Consider the following 25037-nt stretch of genomic DNA (forward strand, 5'->3'; position numbering starts at 1 on the left):
TGCAGGAGCCACAGGAGAAAGGGAGCCTTGGTTGTCTGATTTGTGGTAGGGATGATCCTGACTTCTCTGCCGTACAGGCAATCAGCTGCTCTTATCAGTTTGCTGCTACAAATGGTTGTTGTATTTCCTCTGTCAAAGACTTCTAATTTCTGTGGCTTATTTCTTCTCAAGCGTTTCTTAACACTGAAGAGTGTGTGGAAGCTTGAGTTGCCCTGGGACTGCAAGATTTTGCGAGGTTTTTTTGCTCTACGAAAACACCATAGTAAATACCCCGACATTGAATAGTCATGTCACAGTGCAGGTGACATGACTGATGTACATTTATTCTGCTGATAGGAAAGTATTTTTGTATAAAGTTTTTCACCGGTACAGTTTATTTGTTTTATATGTGTAAGGTAATTACAAATGCTACGTAAGAGCATCAAGTCTTGTTATATAAATCTGATAAACAGGTGATTGACTTGTTGAAAAGCCAAACAAATTCTAAAGTTCCAGTCAATTAGCCTTGGTATAGAAAGAAATTTTTTTTTTCACATTTGTTTTAAGAAAACCTTTCTTCCTTCATGGAGTTTGTAAAAAGTAGCAGCAGTGATCTAAGGATTAAATGAAGCAGCATTTTTGCGGAGACAAATGCTGTGACATACATTATATACTTAGAAAAAAAATTTTAGGAGTACTATGCATCTGGTAATTAAAAATAGTATTAGCTTGTGTTTCAATAAATGTTTTTTTAACATCTTAGTAAACCATAGGAACCTGACCACCTCTTCTTACTGCTTATAATAACTTCTGCTTTTAGTGGAAACACTCTGCATTTATATGCATTTATAACACACAGTGCTTGTGTCTGCAGTGTATTTGTTACATTTGTGAATGATGTATTGAGCTGTTAGAGGAAAAGTGTATCCTAAAATTCTCTGGCCTGATGTAATGACTGTATTTGTTGGCTAGCTGTGATAAGCTGGCTGTTGGCTGGCTGTGATAAGCTCAGCTGAGAATTGAAGAGCAGTCAGACTGGTCAAATTACATTTACTGCAGCCAAATCTTGATCCCTTTTGCAGAACTAGTGGAAAAGATGAAATAAGAAAGGGATTAGGGTTGTCCATGGACCATCCAGGGGCTGCCCAGGGCAAAGTGAGGTGATCAAGTTCTTCCTGCACAGCTCACCCAGGGGCTGAAGGTTCAGAAGGCTGTAGCTTCTTGGAAGCTTCAATGGTACGTGATAGCTCCTGAGCCTTGTGGCACCATGTGTACTGGGACACTTGCCCACAATCATTTCAGGTAAAAGCCTCTCAGAGCTGGTTCATGTGCCAGTGTTGCTGTTTGCAGGGCAAGTTTGAGTCTCTGGTGGCCCCGTCTCACAGTACTCCAGGGCCACTGCTGTGCTGGAAGTGCTCTGGGCTGCCTGCGGAGGGAATTCACTTTTGTCTCCCTCAGCTATCACCTGTAATTGTGAGTGATGCTTCAGGTGTGGTTTTGGGGGGGTTCTTCGGATCACTGTAAAATTGGAAACATCAGGAAGCCAGATTAATTCTTGGGAATGAAGAATAGTTGTGAGGTTTTCTGTTTTTTCCTGACACAAATCAAGGGCAGACCTGTGCAAATCTTGCCAGACATGATGGTCATATATTACACACAGCATCACAGCAGGAGAGCTGGACCTTGAACACTTTATCATGAATTTATCACATTGAAAACTTAAATGCATTTGGCTTTGATTCTGATTTTCAAATCTGCTGTAATAACAGCAAAGTCTTTTTGTTTCTCTAGAGTAAGCAATAAGGGGGTGCACTAAGAATATTCCCATGTGTCTCATGGCCTCAAAGGGAATTGAATATGCACTTCTGCCTGACTCTGCTTTTCATAAATGTAATATATCAAAAAGTCATCTAAGTCTAGAAACACTTATTTTTTGAAATTTTATGCAAACTGTCCAATATATATGTGTCACAAAAAACAGTGCAGGGATGAACCTGAAAAAAAGTTTAATAAGTTTAATACCCTATTCTGCACTAATCTGCAGCTTCTGGATGTTTCCCCCCTTTCTTCCAGTTCATCTGCTGGCAAAGTTCTTGACTCTCCTTATGTTTTAAATGCTTGGGTAATTTGTCACAATTCTCTTTGAGGTAGCTTGGGTTTTCTTTGGCTGGAAATCCACATGCGGAAAAGAGATATTTCACTAACAAAATTGTTTTTGAGTGAGACAATGTGTAGTTCTCATTGATTTCAAATATCATACACAGTCAGCTTGATCAATGGTTTATGCCTGCAGTACTGTAGAACAGATTGTGTACACATGTACATTTTCCAGGTGTAAATACCTCACTTTTTAAGCAGAGTTCAGCTTGTCAGTCATGCTTTTTCATGGGATGTAGTGAGGCAAGGCAAGAGTTCCAGTTTTCCAATAGCTCTGTACTGGCTGGAAATTTAGACTTGGGTAATGAATAAAACATGATCAGGAGGAAGTCCTGTCAAAAGAGATAAAAAAACTGGCTAGCTAATATTACTGCTTTCTGATTCTTGCCATGTGAATATCTGTGATGTCTTAATCACTGAAAATAGCTCCCAAGAGGTTTCACAGCTAGTCAGCATGAATCCTTAACCCTGGATTTGTTTCTTTATTTGTTTCTTTACCATATAATCCTCAATTCCATAATAGCTCTAAAAATACAAAAATGTACCCAAGACATTGCACATTTCTGTATGTTATTTCTGTGTCTTATAACATGGCCTAAACAAGGGGTATATCTGACTTTGCTATGAATTTGCTATGACTTCTCTTAATACAGTGTATTTCCTACTGCATTGTCTCTAAAGCTTTGATACTATAATATAAATAAAAAGAGGAAGCTAGGGAGTGAGATGAAGTCTTGCAAACAAGAATGAACAGAGCAGTGTAATCAGTTCAGAGACAGAGGAAGCAGTCCTGACTGCTATGCAGACAGGCATTAGTGTATGGAGCTGACACAAGGCAGGAGAGAATTCATTGCATAAACACACAGCTTTGTATTAGTAGTGCTGAAATTCATATGCAATGACAAAACACAACCTTTTAAGAGGTTAAAATCATGATCTATTGTATTAAAAATAAATTCTAATTTAAGCATCTGTCCTAAGGTGGACCAATACCTTTCTGGACGGCTTTAATAATTCTCAGTGTTTAATAACTCTCAGCATTCTGTATGTTTCTGTCTTTGAAAGGCTGGTAATTTCTGTGGGGGGCAGACAGAGGTAAGATAGGGATTTTACCTGTTTACACCACTCCTGTATTTTCCATGACGTGCATGTGTGAATTGCAAGTTGTGGTCTAGCTCTGATGTGTAGAATTGCAGAATTGTTGGGTACCTCTCATTCTGTTGTGGGCAGAGGATGAGGGGAATGAGGTGACCTCTCTTGATTTTTCTTTCTTAATAATATGAGCAATCAGAACACACAAATAAGATATATTGTAGATAGACTATTTCTGTGCTCAGAGACAAGAGGAAGATAAAATATGCCCTGCAATGCTTGTGAATGTCTTCCTTCTCCCTAAGATTTCTGCTATCAGATATGAATATTTTGAAACAAAAGCTGTTTTTTTTTTTTTTTTTTTTTTTTTTTTTGTGAGTCTGGATAGGAGTCAGCTACACCAAGTCCTTCAGTTGTTGTGTAAGATGTTTGTTGGAGCCAGTTCAGTGACAAATTCAGAAGGTGGGGTAAGCAACAATGAGAATTAAGTTCTCCCTTAAAAGTACCCATGGTCTTGTTTGGGAAAAATGCAGAATAGAGATTAATTTATACTGTGGTTGTAATGAGGTAAAACTTAATTTTACTAGAACTTTTCTATGATTAAAACAGAAGTGTAATGATGCATCTGACATTTAAGATTCAAGACTGTGATCATCTTGTGTTATAGATGTTCTCTTTACTATTGCAGCCCATACAGAAATAACTTCAGCAAAAAATTTTATTTCCAAAGTTTTGCACTAAATTGTTTGTTTTCTCTTTCTGAATGGATATATTTGTTCAAGCTGATTCAAATACTGTCTAACAAGTGAGTTAATTTCAAGTGCAAGTAAGCAATTTTTGAAACATTTTTGGCTAAGTTCTGTCTATATAGTCTAAGTAAATGAATGAACATATGAAAAAATGTAAAAGTCAGTATTTTATTATTGATACAATAATAATATTTTATTATTGATACAATTGTCAGAATTATCTTCCTTTTAATGCCTTAAAACTAGCATATGGTATTGTATACTCTTATTGTATACTCTTATTGTATGTATGTTTTAAACTACAGTTTCTTTGGGGACAGTAACATTTTGTATTTGAGTGGTTAAGCTGAAGTTCAGTTAATTTGTGTTCATGAACATATCAGTTTGTTTCACCCTTGCAAAGCAAGAGTTATGTACTAGAAAATTGAGAGAATTCAGCAAAGTGCACAATTGTGAGCAGTAGTGGTGTGTTCATAGGTAACTCCTTTGGCATTTCTCTGCTTTTCTAATTGTAGGTGGACTTTGCCAAGGTAGATTGTAGGACCAGGCTCAAAAATGTCCAGTCCTCAGCAAAATGTATAGCATATTATAAGCTTCACACAATTCAGGGAACTTTTTTTTAAATCTTGTAAATATCTAGGAAAAAGGCGGGAATTGCATGGTTGAAGTGGTTATTTTTGTGGAGCTGAACACACATTTTTAATAGACATTTAACAAAAGTCTTTTCTGTACTAATTAATAATGAATCTATAAAACCCTCACAAGTCTAATAGGGGAGAGTAGGCATTAGAATAAAATGAGTAAACCTGTGGTGCTGTAGTGCAATGTATTAAAAAATGATTACCAGATTAGAAATGCATATTTACAAATCTCAGGATAATCCACTCAAACACATGTAAGACTATTGAAGACACAGCTAGTGTACTTATCTTCAGATTTCCAACATAATATAAATATAAATTCAGATTGTAAACATGGATGGGCAGTTAGGAATTTTCCTTCCTTGGCCTGTGGAAGTTCCTTATGCTGTGGATAAATTCCATATGTGTTGCTGAAACGTGTGTTGAACTTCAGCCAGTAGTTTAAGATTATGTTGAAGAAAATATTTCTAAAAGGTTTCAGATGAAGAATGGTACTTGAGAATGAACAGAGGGCAGGAAGGTTGATTGGTAGGTCTGAGGATCAATACCAGAAGTGGGTTTTTTGGAGGGATTTACTTTGACATTTGTTTTCATTGTGCAGTGTAATCCCCAGAAGCCAAAACCACTCCTGTTATAAAATGTCCCTGTAGACAATAAGTGAAAATCTCGCTTGCAGACCAATTTCTACTAGAATCAGAGCCTCTCAACCTTTTTTTTTCTTTGTCATAATTGGTGAGTTGTGAGAAGTGGTGGGTTGACAGAAGTCCTGCAGTGTTCTGTGTTGTGTTGATCTAACCACATATAATATGAAAAAAAATGTGGTGGGCAAAGCATTATCAGCGAAAACTGTTGTCTGCAGTTATCATAACCTTTCTTTTGACTAGTGTATTCCATTATATGAGTAAGTATAAAATAACATAATTTCTATTATTAGAAATATCACAATCTATTAATTTTGGGGGGTTATGCAAGCACACAGTATAATAGAATATTATGTATAATTTTTAATACACTTTCTGCATTATTACAAAAGCTTGTAGGGAATCCCATATCAGACAGTCTGAATACTGACTTTCTCATTTTTCCCAGTTTCTATAGTTAAATCAGAAACTTAATGTTTTTCAGTATTGTCTATGTAATGTGAATTTCCTGGCTTTAGTTACCCAGGATTAAAACCTGGACTTCCTGATTTGCAGTTATTTAGAAATCTGTGAACTGTAACTATTGACAAGTACTTTATCTTTAAAATAAATCAGTTATTTCTACTATGTGCTTCAATATGTTTTGTTAATTGAAAAGGGCAAATATGGCAAGGCACTGGAAGGGAATGTTGTTGTTGGAAAAAACAAAACTGCAACAATAGGAATCAGAACAAATTTAATGTGATACAACTTTCTTTTCTCCCCCTCAATATGTAATAACTCACACATGCAGGACTCCTGTAGTCTCCAGGGGGCAATTACATTCACATGCATCAAAAGAAATAGTTCAGTTAAACCAACTCTCCCTACCCAGCAATAATTACCACAGGTTTACACTGAGATATAGTTGCAAAAGGTTAGTCAGTAGGGCATCTGCAAATCAAGTTATATGTCAACTCTACATCAATAACCTCATTATATTAGATGTTAGTATTTCAGCACATGACTGTCCAATATAGCATTCCACATATAGCTCATTTTTAGCTTTTACATTGAGTTACAGCTCATCTAATATGTTACTAAATTATGTATTTAAACACTCTATGTGACATAAATTATAATCGATGACAAAAGCAATGATTTAGATTGAAATTCTACAAAGCGAAATTGCAATAAAATGTCTGACCCTATTTGTGTAGCTGCTTTCAATATAAGATGAATGGAGGATGTTTAACCCTGTAATATAAAATAAGTGTAATAGCAATTAGTATTAGCATAGATTTTCCAATTTAGGCATTGTCTAAAAATATTACCTACAGATATATAGTGAAAGTTGTCTTCCTATATATAAAGAAGCAAAAAAGTTAAATATGTTCTAAAAGTTCAACCACTTACCTAACTTCTGTGCAAACTCCCTCCACATACTTCCTTATATTTGTAGCTTATCCACAAGCTATAACATTTCTGCTGAAAGCTTGATAGGCTGGATGAAAATTTAAAAAGCTTTTCAAAAACCTTCTTGTGGTCTGCATGAAGCTCAGATTTCTACCTAGTTCCATCATTTGGTTTTGTATTTACCTGCTTAGTGAGAGCTGCTGCTGCTGTTTGTCACTCTGCATAGATAATTTTGAAGTCTGGTATTAATATATCTGGTCAGCAACAAAGTTCTGCTTGGGTAAGTCTAAGTAGAGCTGTTTTGGTTGGTTGTTAATAAGCCAGATTTATACTTATCTCTCATTATGAATATTCTGTAATAGCTTTATACATTATTACTCACAGACTCTCTTGTGCACAGACTGGAAAGAGAAGGAAGGCAATACACCTTTATATATAGTCTTGTCCTACCTTGGAAATTATTATTATTTATTGTAACCCCATTTTTGCTCTAAGAAGCTTTTTTGTGAGAGATGAAAAATCTCTCTTTCAGTAGAAAAAAATCCAGGGACAAATATCATTGTAAGGTAAAAAAAAAAAGAAAAAAAATTGGTGTTGAATTAATAACTTCTGAACTTGACAAAACATGATTAATTAATAGATCTCAGAGTATCTTGAAGAACAGATTTGTAAGCAATATATTGAACGAAAGTTAGGCATAAGAAATAAAGGTTGTGTGCAAGGTGTTCCAGATGGGTGATGGAACCATTAAGGAGCACAGATTTTATCTATCCAATATTCCCTTTACTCCTCTGAACTGTTGAGTTGTGATATTTTACTCCTGATACTAAGATTGTTGCTAATGAATTGTTACTGACTGAAGTACTTAGTGCAGGTGAAGTTGGTATAGTTTTTGGTCCAGTGAGTGATCGAAAGTTTGTGTTTAGGATAGGAAAGACAAGGGAAACCACACACCATATTAGTTTGCAATTTAGTACTGTCTTGATTCTCAGAGGATGGTGAATAATAGCTGCACATGAAGAAACAGAAGAGTACTGATGTTTGCAGTTTAGAGGCAGCTGTCTTTTTAAGCAGAATTGTCAAGATAATCAGATAATTCAACAACAAACACTGTAGTGCAATATATTAAATTTTATAGAAGGATCTTCTTTTAAGTTACAGCAAGGGTGCTTAACAAGCATTCCTTTGATCCATCACTTCTGTTTATATTTTTCCATTTCTCCTTTTCCTTGGGAAAGTCTGTTTAGCTTTCTGTATATGACAAAGACTCCTCTACAAGCACCTTGGAGAAAGCTTGACAGGTTTGGGATATTGTTGAATACCAATCTTTTCACTAAATAAATGTCTTAATAAAATTAGAGCTTTTTTTCCTATGATACCTTTAAAATTGTAAATAGAGAAAAAATGAATTTAATTTAAAATATTAGTCCAATGTAAGTGAACTATAAAAATGTTAACTTTGAACCTGAAAGATCACAACTATGCACAGAATAGAGATTTTTTTTCATATTGCCTTTTAAAACATACGTTTTGAGTTGTTCTTTGTATTTCTATTATATTTTATTAACATGAATTAGAATTGCTTTTCCTAATGCATTTGTTCTTTAGTGGAGTAAAGTTTTATTGAGCACTATTATTTGGCATCAGGTAGTAACATTTCTTTTCAGAGTTGCATATTGGCATAATGAAAGAAGCATTTTACACCTCCTCTTTAGCTGTCACATACCTTTGTCATATTGAGAACTACCATAATTTAGCCATCTAGAAGTTATTTTGGAGATAAAAGCCAGGTGTTTGTGATCCCCTTCTCCTCTTTGTTTTTTTAAACTTCAAAGGGACATTATAACAATGTGAATAGTGTGTCACATGAGTGCTATACTCTCTTCATTTTGAAGAAAGAATTTTATGTGTTCCTGCATATGGGGTGAATTCCTGGCTCTACTAAAGTTAATGCAGTTTTGCCACTGCCTTGTCTGACAAAGATTTCTCACATGAAGAAAAAATAATTAAAAAACCCTGTACAGACAAAAAATAAACTTAAAAGGTCATTGAGAAAGCAGATCTCAAGTAAAAATGGAAACAGTCCATTGCCGTTCATCATTTACATCAGATCTGTTGATGGGAATTGTAATTTGTGAGAAAGTCCTTCAGCTGTAAGGCTTGTCAAAATTGGCTTTTCTGTCTGGGTGTTCTTTTATAAGAACATTTGGCTGCCAAGTCCTAGCAAATACATTTATTTCTGTTAATACGGACATTAGAAAAGATTGCTCAGAGGTTGCTGTCCGACTCTTGTGCTTTCAACATAGGCTTTGATCCTTTATTCATGATGGCTTTGTTAACCTTTTTCTTATGAAGCTGATAAACACTAAAATAATTAGTGTTATAAGCAGGGTAACTAGCAACTAGTACTAAAATAATTAATGTTATAAGCAGGGTAACTTGAACTCCTCTTTGGTCTCTTTTTTCTCAGTTTGAAATAAGTGCATCTCAAGAATACTAGAAATCTACTATATAAAACATCACCTGGTAGATTCCTGCATTGAAACCTTTGCTGTGAACACATTAACTGGATACCTGGATGAAGGTATCCTAAATCCATTCTGTTAGATATGAATTAAAAGCTATTCTTAGCTGGCTAACTAAACTAACTTGTGTATTGTTGGTGCTCTAAGATGCTCTATTTCAATTTTCAACTGCAAATTGCATTCTTTTCTTATCTAATTGATTTCTGTCTGGTGAACAGTGACAGGATGTGAGGGAATGGCCTGAAGTTGTGTCAGGGAAGGTTTAGGTTGGATATTAGAAAAAGGTTCTTCTTGGCTGGGAGCTGAACAGGCTCCCCAGGGCAGTGGTCACAGCCCCAAAGCTGTCAGAGCTCAAGAGATGTTTGGACAATGCTCTCAGGAATACACTGTGATTCTTGGGGATGGTTCTGTGCAGGACCAGGATTGGACTCCGAGAGACTTACGGGTCCCTTCCAACTCAGCATATTTGGGATTGTGTAATTGTGTAATTGAAATATGTATGAAGTGCCTGTTAAATTAAAACACAAATTACCCACTGGACGGTCAATAATAATAATGTAATAATTGTGGACGGTGATAATAATAATGTATTTTGCATCCTGAAAGTGTTTCTTAAAAGGGAAAGTTTCATGTAATTATTGTCCTGGATGATTCCACAAATAGTTATTTCCCTGTTCTCTGTGCTGTCTGTGAAGATTTTTGAAGAAGAAGAGGATTTTTTTATTTCTGCCACTTCCCAGTGCAGAGTTACCCTGCAGTAGCACTCTGCCTGTCATAACAGGAGCAGCAGGGACTGTGCAGGTTCAGGTGCTGGTGCTGATAGTGAGGGAGCTGCAGCTGGGCTCGGGGGGACTCCAGGGACAGCAGTGGGGTGGGAGTGGACAGGGGCTGAGCTGGACAGAGGCCCAGGGCCTGAGGCAGGGCTGGGAGGTGCCATCGGGGCCAGTGGCGCTGCCAGCAGCGGTGTCCTTCCCCCTGCCTCTGGGAGGGCTGGCTTGGAGTGAGCCCTTGGCCATGGGGCCAAGTGAGCTCTCCAGGGGCCTCTCCAGAGCTGGGGCAGCATGGTGGCAGGGACACAGCTCAGGGGCTCGGGGCAGCTGGGCTCTGAGGCTGCCACTGAGGATCCCCCCGGCACACCGAGGAGGCCAGGGGGCAGCTGCTGAGGGAGCAGGGCCCCGTGGAGAGGGGACACAGACGGACAGGCCGTGGCTCAGGCACAGCTGTCCCTCGGGGACCAAGGCACGAGGCAGCCAGGCCTGGCTGAGCCCTCCGGGTGGGCGCAGTCCCACCGGGTCTCTGTGCAGGCAGGGCTGGATGCTGACACCGCGCCGGCTCACAGCCCTGGTGATGGATGGAACTCCAGCAGGTGGGACCAGAGGCTGCCAGGTATCCACAAGTCCATTCAGGAGATCAAATTCTGACAACCAAGGGCTGATCTCTGCCCAGGGATGGGCATGGAGGTGGTAAACTTACACTTACATTATGTACACAATGTCCTTCACCTTACAGTTGGTTTGACCTACTTATTTCACACAGAAACCGAAAAAAATCCAAATAAGAATAGGAATTCTTCAGTCTGTAAGGAAAAAGTGCTGAAAGTCAAAGACTTTCTGGAGCCTCTGTACATCCTTTGCTCTGTTTCCACTCTTAGTATTTTAACCAAGCAGAGCCTACCAGAAATATCCTGTACCATTGAGTTTCATATCAGTTGGAAGCATCACTCAAATACAAATCAAAAACCTCAAGATCAAAAGGGGAACATTTTACATAAAACCAGTGTTTTAATTAAAAAACAATAGTTCAGTAATAATAATTTAGTTAAAACATTTTAAATAATTTAAGTGTTACTATGTAGTATATTTGTTTTACAATGAAGAGGTATTGGATTAGTATTGCTACATGAAAGTTCTGAGGAAGGAAGAAGTAGTTTTAATGGGTAGTCTAGAAATCTCTTTGGTGCACAGGTATTAAATTCTGCTTCACAGGTTTTACCATATGTGCAGGGACCATTTCTTCGTTTGTTCTCTAAGATACGGATAAAGCAAGTATAAACCTGTGTTATCTAGCAAGGTTCTGAAGGTCCTGGTGTATCTGATAGGTTTTGTGTTTTGTCATCTGTTTTCTTAATTTTTTCCCCCCTCAAGTTTATTGTTCCCCAAATTAGTTCTCGAGTATAAAACAGGTGGCCAGATGTTTCAAGTAGTGACTGAAAGCCAGTAAATCAGGCAGAATGCAACTATAGCATTTGTGCTTTAAAGGAAAGTGTAATCAGTAATAAACTCAGTGAGTGAGTAAATGTTTTTAGAGATGTTGGGATGCTGAAAAATAGCTCAGTATTTGCATGAAAGTATGAGATATTTAACACTGAATATATATTCCCAAGGGGGAAAAAAAACACTTTTCCGCTACCTTTTTTTAATGTAATTGAACAAAATCTAGTCATAATATGAATATGTCAGCTATAGGCTGAATCCAGAATTAAATTTACAAATAATGTGTACTACTGTTAGTGTAGAAGTGCATGTGTGTTTCTGAAAAGTATCTCTACTTCACAGAATTAATATTTGAAGTATGAACCAATGGAAATCTACTTTAGGGAGCATGCATTTTCTGAGACTTTTAGTCTTAGTCACATTCAGTATCCATATTGCTGTTAGACGTCAAAAAATGTTTAAAAAAGACAGTCAAAGGAATAAAATCTTTACAGGCATCATGAAGGCTATTTAAAGAAAATTATATTGGCTCAGAGGAAATGGATACCACCTACCATAAACTGCTTTAATAAGACTAAACGGAAACCAGCACAATTAAACAGCAGGATAAAGGAAGCTAACAAAAAACCAAAACCAAAACCAACTTTCTCAAAACTGAAATTTGTCTAGTTGAAAAAAGCAGAATTACAAAACCTGGCAAGTAACAAAAGCACAAATAGGCAGGCCATGAAATGCATGAAGAACAATGAGGAATAAGTAATGAAATGCACTCGGACTGGTCCTTTTCAAATGTGTCAGAAGGCGGAAGCCAGCCAGAGAATCTCTAGAGCCGAAGATAATCAAGGCATATAAGGAGGGCTTTCAGAAAATGGGGTCATGAGGTCAAAAAAATGAAAGATATTTCTTGTTCTGGTGTTCAGAGAAAAAGAACTTGGTGGGTTCTGCTTCTAGACCTCCTCTTTACAAAGGCAAAGTATTGGAAGATGTAGCTCAGAGTCAGGTGACAGCAGAATACACTGTGCAACAGTTACTAAAATTAACAATGCTGTCATCATAGGATCAGAAGATAATTCAGGTTGAAAGTTACCATCAAGTTCAAACTTTGTCAAATGTAGGGTGAGCTTGTAGTCATGCCAAGTTCCTCTCAATACCAAGCACTTTTCATGTTAACCTTCTTGAAAATTCAAGGTGAAATATTTGAATTTCTAACTTACCTAGGAACTGGAGGGTGACTAATATGACATCTCTTTCTAAAAGGAGTTCCATATAAGTTTTGGAAAAATACCTCCACATGTGATAGCCTTATTGGACAAATCAAGAAAAATTGTTTTTAAAAAGTAGAATTAGTGGGCATTTGACCAACTAATTTACCAGCATAGTATGTTGGTAAAGAAACCAAGTGCTTTTCAAAAAAATTAAGTCATTCCTCCTCATAAGTTTACAAGTCATTATATTTTTCAGAAGTCCCATAGGAATGAATATGCATTGAGACTTTGTAGTATTTTTAAAATGCGTGGAAAACAGTGAATAGTTTAAAGAAATAAAGCATCATCGACTTGAAGACCAAGGATTGCTGCTTTAGCTGTGCTTCCCTGCAAACTCAGGACATGGATAGTAAGTAAAAACAAACCCCATAAGAGAAAGTTAAAACAAAAATGACAACTCTTATAGAATAAGAAAGACATTGTGATATGAAGCTATGTAATCATGTTATTAAATGCAGTACTGAGGGCTAAAATTTTAAATGTTACTGAGAAAAGTTTAGTGAAAAAGGTTTTCTTAAAAAAAGAACATTTTGGCAAACTTAGGCTGATTTATAATGGTAGGAGGAATTCTGTGGGTTTGCATGGTTTTGACCTTAAACCTGCAAAAATATGTTGGATTTGGCAATGTTTCACTTGGAGTTTTGGCTTTCTTCAAGCCCAGAAGTCAAAGAAACATTTGGGATGTGAACCAAAGCCAAAGAAAAGATTTGGATGAACCATACATTCCATAAAAGCCAAGTTTCACACAACTCTGATTTTCATTTTTCCCTTTTCTTAGTTTCTTTACGCTTTTTTCCAGAGCTGCTTTTCTGTTTCTGTGTCTTAATTGATAGGAATCTCTATACCCAGTAAAAGCCTTTTTACTGTCACTGCATAAGGAGATAAGAAGGGAGAACTCAGAAGGTTTTGTCTCTCATTTTGTATTACAACAGAATTTGAACAAAAACATTGCACCTTAAATGATAAGATGTCCTTATGTTCCTTTTGCGAATATTTTTAGTGGAAATTATGTCAGATACTTAGCCTTCCTTGTGTGTGTTTCAGATTATGAAATTACATAATTAAGACATCCAAACCAACGAATGGTTTAAGAAAAAGATATAGTTTTGTTTCTTTTTATCACTTATTAACAAGTATCTCTTAAATCTGGTCATGTAAATACCACTTTCCATGAAGAGAGACACGCCTGTGCAGTAAATGGTGCCTGTTCTGCATCTCATTTGGATCTCATGAAGCTGTGGGATACGATACATTCAAGCTGCTGATCTGAGAAGTGTCTCAAATCTATGGTCTTTATATGCACATCAGACACTACACATATGGTAAATGATAAACACACCATATGGGATTTGGGAAGTTAAGACTATCGAATTCCTATCCCATTATTTTTTCTTACATTGTATGGTCAAATCAAAAACATATTATTCTTCACATTATTAAGGGGTTATGTTTGTGGCCCCATTTATAAGGTTACAAAACTGATCATGCTTTAAGCTTTCCTTTGGCCTAGAAATTTTCCTGGTTACACTCAGGTTGTCATTTAAAAAAAAGAAAAGAAAGGAGGTGGGTAGTGTTTGTGAAGTTTGCAGAGTTCGGCCAATTTTTGAATTACACTTTTGAAAACTTCACGTGTAACCTTAGCCAAATATTACAGCTCAAAACAGCTGAGCTTAAGGTTAACTTTGAAAACTTAGTTTTTCAGAATTTTTTGTGTGTATTGTGAAGGTGTTATCTGGAAAAAACAGTTTCAGACCTGACAGTATGGTGACATATGTACACAATAGTTTTTATTTTATGTTGACTTTGTAACTGAAACAACTTAGTATCCTCAGCTGAACTATCAAATGTTTATCTAAAATATTATAAATTTTGAACATCTTTCACTTACTTTCAGATGGCAAAATTATTTTTATCTTCAAAGAAGATTGAAGTTAGTTACTCTGTCAAAGAGTTTCCCAAAACTGTACTTACTGTGTTGAAGAAATGTGAATTTATATTAGGTTTTTAATTCATCTTGGAACTCTACTATTTCGTAAGCAACAATTTACCTTCAGTTCTTTAAACAGAAATTGGAAAAGCACCTTTACCACAGTAAAATATGGCAATAGGAGCCTGTGGGTAATAGGGGAGGAACTAGAAAACAAAGCTCCTTGAAAAGTGTGTCAGGAATTGCAGGGAGGGAGAAGGAGATTTTGTTCCTCTTAATGCTGCATGAGCAGCCTTGTCCTAATTGGGAAGCAAGAACTGTGTCCTGAATGCATCAGAGTGCAGCTCCTTTTGTGTTCTCTTCCCGTGGTAAGTCAGTAACTGAAACAAGTTCGGGGTAGAGACTCTTTCATGCTAAATGTGTGTGGCTGAAAGCTCTGTAGATTAGTGTAGACTTCCCCCCAGTTGTTTTCTTGTGTTATTTTATTTTGGAGATGTGTGCAGAATGTCCAAGTAGGTTTCTGTTATAACTAAGAATAAAACAGCTGGAATTATGTTCTCTTTGATATGTCTCTCTCTTTTATTTTCTAGATTAATTTTTCATTGTGAGATGTGTGCAATTTTTAAGCACCAGGAATATGGCTGGGTAAAGCTTGTTACCTGTGGGATGCGCAGTTATTTCTTTCCATGAAGATGTTGCAGGTTTTTCTTCTGGATGTCATGTTGATGCTGAAGAATGTGTGTAAAAAAATTGTATTCCACCCTTATTTTACGTTCTTCACAGCATCCTTTTCTCCAGGGACATGCAGCAGAGAGAAGGTTCTGTCTGCATGTGGCTTTTATGTAGATTCTTAAACATGTGAAAAGCTTCTGCGCTCTTGTGCTGACACTTTGGGTGTTTGGACAGTTTGGTCCTGTTCACAGAAATTTCATCAGTGAGGGCACTCCCTGAAAACTGCCCAGGAAAGAAGATTCAGACATGTCATACTATAGTCTTGAGGGAAGTGGCATAAAAGTTTCTGGAGAGATGAAATACTAGAAATACATGGGAGTTATACAAAATATCAGGCTATCAACATAGAGAATTCTAAAATTAATTATTTTTTAACTTATTGTAAACAATGAAAATGTCTGTTTCTTTGGGAAGCAATAGTTAGGGCACCACTACAAACCTGCAGCTTTTGATGGTGGGCTGCATTCTGTGCAGTGTACTTAGTCAGCAGCTGAATAGAAGGAACAGAAATGACATTATGAATTCCCACTTCATATATCATGAGCTGATCTCATCAGTTGTGCTGGGATTGAAGAACATTGTGTGTAAACTATACTTCTTTTCATTGTACTTATTAGTTAGTAAAAGCTGAAATAGTATGTTAGAAAGGAGATAGAGGTTTGTCTGTAGAGTGACTGAGACTGTATACCAGACCTGACTGGATTCCTTAATTTGAAAACTTTTGGACCAAAAAATTATACGTATGAGAGCCACAAGACTTACAACTTGGAATATCAAAAGTGGGGAGGTAGAAGATGGGCTCTTGATTTTGTTTACCAAATAGGAAATTACTCCATCTCTAGGGGTTCTCTGAATACATCTACTTTGTCCATGGAACTAGCATATAAATCAATCTCATCATTTTAACTGGTTTTCTTCCTTGCCAGCCAGGGATTCAGATTATCCAGCTGCAAAGCACTGTTATCAGTTGTGTAATGAAACCCGGTCATGAGAACTTTAGTTGACCTATCCACTATAGATGTGGCTCAGGAGTCACAGTCAGGAGACCCATTTCACATACAGCCAAAATGTGCCTTAAGTTAAAAAAAATAAGCATGTATAAATCTTTTAAAGACAGTCAACTCAAACAAGGAAACTCTTATAACTAAAGAATTAAGCATCTCCTGCTCTCAGTGAGCACACATTTGGACCTCAGCCTTAACTGAGCTATGTTTGAATCCACTGCAATTTTCCCTTTAAAATGAAAGAACAACACACTGATTTCATTGGTCCTTTAATTATACAAAACATAAAAAATCTAGGAAGTATGTTAACATGAAAAATTATCTGGTGACAACAGAAGCATCAGTAAAACTGATCTAGAAGGAATGGTATTCTTATACAGCATTTGGGGAAAATCTGCACCCAATTAATTGTTGAGAATTCGTAGCCTGTAAGAAAGGTGAAATTAATTTTTAAATGAAATTCAGGAAAACTATGGTTTGTAGAATGACCTCAAGACTGAAAAAATGTTTCATTTCTTTCTGTAGGACACTAAAGTTGATACTGGTTGAAGGCAGGGAAATTATCAGGCAAAAGCTATAAATGTGGAGAGGAACTGGAATATGTAGGGAAGGTGTTCTTAGGCTGCAAAAGTGAAATGGAGGTGCACGGTACTGCCCTGTCCCAGAACTTCTAGAGGAGTTTAATGCCTAAGTTAGGAGGATGTGCTTTAACTGCTCCATGGATACATTGAGTCTGTTGCTCAGTTACTTCAGACTTAGGTAGAAGAAGATTTATATAATAAATTTAAGACCCCTGTTTTATACCTTTGAGCATACTACCAGTTAGCACTATACTTTCCAAAACACTATGGAATTATATATGAAAATGTTTTAGAAAATCTGTGATTGCAGGAAAAAAACTGGAAATATTGTGCTTTAATCTTTTTAAGAGATTCAATTTAGTTTTCATAGAGCTTTAAAATTTTTATTCTTTAAACTTTTAAATCTGAACAAAAGCCTTACACTTTTGTACCTCAAGAAGAATTGATGTAATTTTCTGTTTTGCTCCCCCAGCCCCCCCCCCAGCCATATCCTGAACATGAAAAAACCTCATTATGTAAATCACCAATTGCTTGTAAAATCCCAGAATAAACTCTAGACATCAAGGCCCATAATCAATCCATCTGGTGTCTTACTTTCTAAGGAAAGAATCCAAAATGGCAGCTCAAATGACTCTGTTTCGTGAGTCATCTGAGCTGTGGTACAGAGTCTTTTGGAGAAAAATGGTTTCCTGAGATTTTCATACGATCATTACACTTCAGTAAGTAATAATGTATGTAATGATATGGTATATATACATTTTAAATTCCAGTGTTGTCAAGGAAAAATGTGCATTGCATTAGTGTAACATGCTGTGATTTACAGTAGGGCACTTCTATCCACATTACTGAATACCAGAGGACCAAGAGGATCAGTCAGGCCTTATCTGTCTACTCACAGCTGTATTTAAGCAACTAATACACGTTTCTATAAACAACTTGATTTATAGACAAAGTTGGCCACTGAGAAGTGAAGTTTTGCTCAAGGGTAGGAGGCATGTCATTCTTCAGGTTAGTGGGGAGATCACAAACATCCAGCTCCTGTTGTGCCTGTTGGTGTTCAGTACCAACCACTTTCCACACTTCTGAGTCCTTTCCACACTTTCCACACTTCTGAGTCCTTTTAAACGTATGATATTTTCTGTCCTTTCTTTCTTTTTTTTTTTTTTTTTCATGAAGCTAAAGTGCTTTTTGTACTTTTATTCTATTTACTATCATTAACTCTTTGATAGACTTCCTTGATTTTAGGTAGAAACGTGAAGGGATTTGACTTTTATTTTTCTGTTTTGGAAACAAGTTGATTAAGATTGGTAATGGTCTCGCCAAAAGTGTTTTCTCCTCTCCACACAAAAATTGACTGAAAATTTTCTTTAAGATATGAATATTTTTGCATTTCTCTGAGCACTTTTTATCCAGGGTGTTTTGGGGCTTTTTTTTTTGTTTTTTTTTTCTTTATATATTTTTAAACCAGATCATACATTACATTACTAGGGCTCTGAGGCCGAATTAGTGTAACCCATGTCACAAACCTGAGTGGATTTAGGTATTACCCCAGAATGACTCTTAGACTCCAAGCCATGCACAGCAGTAATTTTAATTAACATCTGCAGTTTTTCTGATCAGTCGCCACAGCTTGGAAACTCGTTCTGTAATGCTGCATAACAGCTACCTCCTATGGGTATTACTATGATAAATAAGCCTCCCTGATGAATTGAGAATATGTTTGTTTGAGAGGTGTTTTCAAAGAAGGAATCATCAGCATAACAACTGGATCAGATAAGAGATATGTCTACTTAATTTTTTTTGTCCTGATCAGCAGAAAAAAAAAAAAGGTAAAATAATCCATGAATTGGTGCATAAAAAAGATTAGGCGGAGTGTTGTTTCCTCAGTATCCTGTCTCAGGTAGCTTTAGGGACCTTTTGAGCTCGAAATAGCACCTACATTGCCGTGTTTAGAAGCCAAAGGACTTAGAATCAATAAAGCATTTAAAACTTTTGAGCACTCATTTTGGGGCTGACAACCACCCCAGATCCTTGAGTTGTAACAGTGTAAAATGTCATATTAAGGGTTTTGCCTTTTATGTGGTTTTTTAGCCTGTTGCCTAGTAATGTCCTTAGGTGCCCATAATTCTTCAGTTGTCAGAAACAGTGAACAATAGTTCCCAGTTCACCTTTTCCATAGCATTTTATAGTCTCTTGCTTCTTTTTCAGTAGTGCAGTTTTGAAGGTAAAAAGTCCTGCTTGAAAATCTGCCTTTCCTCATTGCAGATGGCTTTGTTTGCCTTTCTTAACTGGAAGAGTAGATTCTTCTAAAATTATTTTTGGCAGGTCTGGAGTGTTTTGTCTAGTGATTCTTTTGTACATTTCATACTAGGAAATAAGATAAACAGGCCTTATATACATTTTCAATTGAAATTTCATAGAAGACAAGTCCAGAACGGATGAGACAGTATCTTTTAGTGCATCCATAGTACTGAGTATCAATTACACCATTGTTTCTGAGATGTTTGTCTTGGTTTTAGAGGAATATGTAGAAACTTTGTTTATTATTCATAGTCCACAGGTATGAAAAAAAAATTCTCTCTTACATTACTCTCTTTTTCTGTAATTTCAGGCAGTTATTTCTTGTCTTATCCACACTGGCCATAATAAATTGACTTCCCTCACCCCCTGTGATGGCCTGTAACTGCAAATGCATATTGTATTCCTTAGTTTTCTCTTCTTGAATTTGATAGACCCTAATTCTTTCAGTCTTACCATAGAGATTTTGTTTTCTAGTTTTCTTAGTATCCTTGTTGCCTTTCTTTGTAGTCATTCCAGTTTGATCACATCTTTGAGTGGGTAAAATTTGATCCACTTCTGCTGCTGAGATCTTGTCAGTGCCAAAGAAAACAAAGATTACCACTAAAAAGACATCTCTCCATAGTGTGTGTTTTGCAACAACATGACACTGTTGACTTGTCACCTTAGTGTCTCTTGATCCTTTTCTTCAGTAGAAAATGACATCTTCTTAATCAGTTATTACTCTTCCTGGGTTTGTGAAGTTGATCAGTTCTGCTGAAGTGAATGACCTTGCTTTTCTTCTTATTAAATAGCTGTTTAGTTCTTTAAGATTTTTTTTTTTCCCTTACTGCAACTTTGTAGTCTTAGTATTTGGGGCTATTTAGGAACTGAATATCCTATGGTCCTGCAAAATTCCATTTTTTAAAACATCCTTTTCTTTTAACATTGTACTGTTGGTGACTCACCACAAATTCCAAACAAGTTTGGCATCCATGTTAGGTGGCTTTTATTTGGCTTATATTTTTCTTTAGTTTGATTATATGAATATCTTGAAATTTGTTACCAGATGTGACTGCTATTCCTGTTCTTCAATGAAGCCAATTTCTGTCATATGAAAAAATTAATTTGATATGGCTGCTTGGGAACTCCATATTCATTCTTCTAGGTGTCTGAAAACAGTCTGAAGCAAATTACTTGTTCCAGTAAGTTTGAAAATCAAAACTTAAACTTACTTATCCAAAACTCTCCAGTCTTTTTTTTTTTTTTTTTCTTTTTTTTAAAGACAAAATTATATTTTTCATTCCCTGGTGTTTTGGTATCTCAATTGTTTTCCAAGAGTTATCAAAAGCACTTTTGTTTTCAACAGCTCTGAGATTTTATCAGTCATTTCTACTCCTAGGGCAAAATTGCCTATATCTAGCTAGTATGAAAACATCCCAGTGTTAATTGTAGTATTGGATCAGTGCTGCCCTTGGCTAAAGAATGATGCAAAAGAGCCTTTTGGTGGTCTTGGCATAATCATTTAATAAATCTACAGATGTGCCAAAGAGAGTAAACTTAATAGAGGCAAGCCTCACTCTTTCAGTGTAGCTTTAGTAATTTTGTTTGTGAGTTTATTCACAACATTCATTTAAAAGTTTTCAACTAATAGGGATGACCCTGTCTCATCTAGTAAAAAATACTTGGACATAAAAAGGGAATAGGATAGTGGGGAATCCATTTCATAATTATGATAGTTAATGATCCCAGCAGGGTTTGATATCTACCAGCATCCAGTAACTTTTGCACAGAGAGGTGGTAAAAGATGGGGGAAATATAGTTGTAGCCTCAGGCAGATACTCAGCTCATGCAGCTGTTTCATGCATTCTGGCAACATGACTCAGTTAAAATCAAATAAGATTTCTTATGCCAATATTTCTTACCTGCATATGAAACCAGTTGTCTTTCATTTTGCAAAAACATGATAATTCAAAGAGCATTAAAAAATGTACTGTTTCTCACACAGAATTTATATCTTGCAGCTGCACACTAATCCAAGTGAAATGGAGTAGAGTTTCACTTTATCAGCCAATCATAACTTTAAACTGTTTTTACAATTCATCGTACAGTTTTTAAAGCCAGATTTAAGTCTGTATATGAAAAATAGTCTACTTGATGTATGAAACCATAGATTAGTCAATATGTATTTAAAGAAGTACTTCAGTAATAGCAGAAGAATGACTTCAGAGAATTTACGGACTAAACTCTGAATTATACATGTGGAATGTAAGTGTTATACCATCGGTACATTTAGGACTATGTGTGAGAGGAGTAGCTGAAAAATATAGTTAATTACCTAAAATAATACCTGATCCTGGTATTCTTTTACAGCTGTCATATCAAGACTATTTGTCTATCCCATATCAGAGAAACATAGTAGCATTTAGGTTGGAAAAGACCTCTAAGATCACTGTTTACCCAGCACTGCCAAGGCCATCACTGACCCATGTCCCTCAGTGCTACAGCTACGTGGTTTTAAACACCTTCAGGGAGGGTGACTCCACCACTGCACTGGACAGCCCATTCCAGTGCTTGCAGTGTTTTTGGTGAAGACTTTTTTCCTAATATCCAATCTAAATCTCGCCTGGTTTGCTCTTGTCCTGTCACTTGTTAACTCAAAGGAGAGACTAACCCACCACACTACAGTCTCCTTTCAGATGTTGTAGAGTGAAAAGGTCCCCTTCTTTTCTCCAGGCTAAACACCCCCAGCTTCCTCAGGTGCTCCTCAGCGGACTTTTGCTCCACCTCCTTCCCAGCCTTTTGCCCCTCTCTGTATAAGCTCCAGCACCTCAATGTGTGTCTTGTCTTGAGGAGACAAAAGTGACCCAGAATTTGAGCTGTAGCTTCAACAGTGCCCAGTACAGGGGGACAATTACTGCCCTGGTCCTGCTGGCCACACTATTGCTGACACAGCCAGGATGCCACTGGCCTGCTTGGCCACCTGGGCTCAGATGCTGTTGACCATGCCCCCAGGTCCTTTTTCACTGAGCAGCTTTCCAGTCACTCTATCCCCAAGCCTGGAGTGCTGTGTGGGGCTGTTGTGACACAAGTGCAGGACCCATCACTTTACCTCGTTGAACCTCACACCACTGGCCTTGGCCCATTGACCCAGCCTGTCCAGATCCCTCTGCAGAGCCCTCCTACCCTCCAGCAGATCAACACTCCCACCTAACTTGGAGCCATCTGCAAATTTACTGGGGGTGCACTTGTATTGTGTAGAGTAGATGTGTCATGTCTGGGAATTGCTGAACTTGTTAATTATTTCCTTAGTTAGGATCACTGAAGAAGATGAACAAACAACTAAATTTCTGCTTTTGACTACAAGTGCCATATAAATATGCCAGGAGATTATTTGTGTTCCCACAAGACACTGCTGAGAATTGAATTGCACCTCTACAAAAAGAAAAAGTGCCGCATCATGATTCCTATGACTTCTTTAATTCCTTCTTGGGGATTATTATAATTAAAGAAATATTAATTCCTTATATTAGGAAATAAGGAGGGGAGGGGATCACCGTAATGCACATAGTCAGCAATCCTCTTCACACACCAGTGGTCAGGTTGTGGCTAAGAGTCTAGGCATAGATTTGGGACTGGGTTGTATATCCAGAGAAATGTTTCATACTTCATATTTTCTCTCTGAAAGTGTCAAGAGACTTCTAAGGTGCTGATTTGACCTTGTTTTCCTTGGGTCAATCTTGAGTTTTGTCAAACAGACAAAATTTTGTCTTTCCCACCCATATTATTTTAACATACTTTTGATTCTTCTTCAGCAATCTTTTTATGCTATACAGGCTCAGATAAATGTGTTTTAATATGTGAAAAGGGTTTCTTCTGTTCTTAGACATTTATGGTACTTAGTCATGTGGTTGAACCATGAAAATTACAGCACTGACTGCATGTGTGACTGTAGTGATCTCCATTTACACAACACATTTAAATATACTCAGACATAGGTACATGACAAACTTTAAGTATGACTTAGAAAAGACAACTTCCAGGAATAAAAAACTATTCAAGTTTTACACCTGCTCCATCCTTTAAAATTCTTTTTACTGTAATGTCTGATACATTTAATTGATGCTATTTTTGATGTTATCAAACTGTTAAAGGTATTACTATTCATCTTTTTTGGGGGATGAAAAACATCTTTCCTATTTCAACTTTGTTTTTTTATGAGTAACTTCCTGCTACATCAATATTTTCTGGAAAAAAGTCATGGATACCTAAATACCATAAGCAGGTTTTACAAGTTAAAAATTCTGCTGTAATTAGTCTTCAGGCTACCTCTGGCTCCATGGATTTAAAGCTATCAGAGTTTACTGTTTTGTGAAAAATATGTTTTACTTTGTTTGGACATGCTTGTCATAAGTTTCTCAGTATATCATTACGCTTTAAAACCTCCCACTGGCAGCGTCTGGAAGGAAAAAATATAGTGTAAACTATAGAAGACCTAATGGCAGCTTCCTGCCAACGTTCATTCTTGAGTCAACAACGCTCGTTTTTGTTTTTGCTTTTGTGAAAATATGTCACAATCTAGTCTTTCATATAAGTTGGCTATTTTTTTAGCAGCCTAGTAGAGCATATATCCGTATCTTCTACTTTCCCCTATTTTTTCTCCTTTTCATTCTGTGGTATCTGTGTTTCTGGTCATGCCACCAGTGAGTGCACACATAAATTATACACCTAAAAACACTCATCACTAGAAAATTTATTGCTTCTAATATCTTTCTCATGAACAGTTGTGTTTATTTCTGAGTTGACTTCTCTGGTAAAGACAGCAATGCGTTTAGCTTTGGTTCAGTTCTTTGTTTTTTCAAGACTTTCATTTTAGATATTACAGTGTATATGGGACCATGTGGGCTTTTAACCATAAGCCTGTGCTGGGAATAGGAAAATGGTTTTAGTTTATAATTACAATGCTGAGTAAAAATAATAGTGGATTGCTGTCCTTATTAAGTCTACTACTTCTGTCCTGCTGAAGCAACAGGCAGTACATGTGAGAAGAATATACCTCCTGACAGAGCATATAATTGGCATTTTTTTCTTTTTGAAAAATGGAAATGCTATTTGGAGAAGGCAGGGGGCAGGGAGGAAGGTTGCTTTTAGATAAGGAACTTGAATGTTCTTTCTTATGTTTAAGAAACTTATGTTATTTGGTTTGGGAAGTCTTTTATCTTCTGGGCCTCCCTTTGGCAGCTTAATTACTAACTCTGCTTAATTAAAGTGAAGGAGAGACATACAAAAAATACTGTCTTTGAAAAATAGATGCTCTTCTTTTTTTCTTTCTTCAAAAAACAAACCAAAGCAAACTTCTTGAAGCATTCTTTACCAGTATTTTGGCTTTTTGACTCTGAAATACTAGCTGATTTGTAGTATTAGAATAACACAGTAAGTAAATAGCCATTATTATTTATATTATCTAATGTTATTGTGCATTTATAGCAGTGAGGGTTACTCTTTGGTGATGGCTAATTTTCCCTGCTCTTGAGATGGAATGTTGTATAACATTACATCAAGTACCAGGACAGATTAAACTATATTCATAATGCAGTACAGTAGGATAACACTTATTCAAACAACTTGTATCACACCCCATTTGTCCAGGGGACTCACGGGTTTGTGTTATGAGGAGTCACTGTTGGACAGGAAGACATGTACAGCAGGGAAGTTTGTATAACCAGGATCATACTGTGATTATTTAGGCTTTTTGTTGACCAAATCCATTATATGTAGAAAGGCTATATATCTTTTTTGTTCATTTATAGAGACCCTCTGTAAGATTATGCTATGAATTTGCAGAACAGATGTTGTATT

General features: G+C 36.6%; 1 protein-coding gene across 17 annotated transcripts in view; it reads left to right on the forward strand.

The window, feature by feature from the left end:
- The window catches only part of ERC2 (ELKS/RAB6-interacting/CAST family member 2), a 404176-nt gene that overhangs the window by 169500 nt on the left and 209639 nt on the right, over positions 1-25037 (forward strand). The window lies entirely within an intron of this gene.

This window comes from Taeniopygia guttata, chromosome 12 (genome assembly GCF_048771995.1).
Source record: "Taeniopygia guttata chromosome 12, bTaeGut7.mat, whole genome shotgun sequence".
Taxonomy (NCBI): Eukaryota; Metazoa; Chordata; class Aves; order Passeriformes; family Estrildidae; genus Taeniopygia; species Taeniopygia guttata.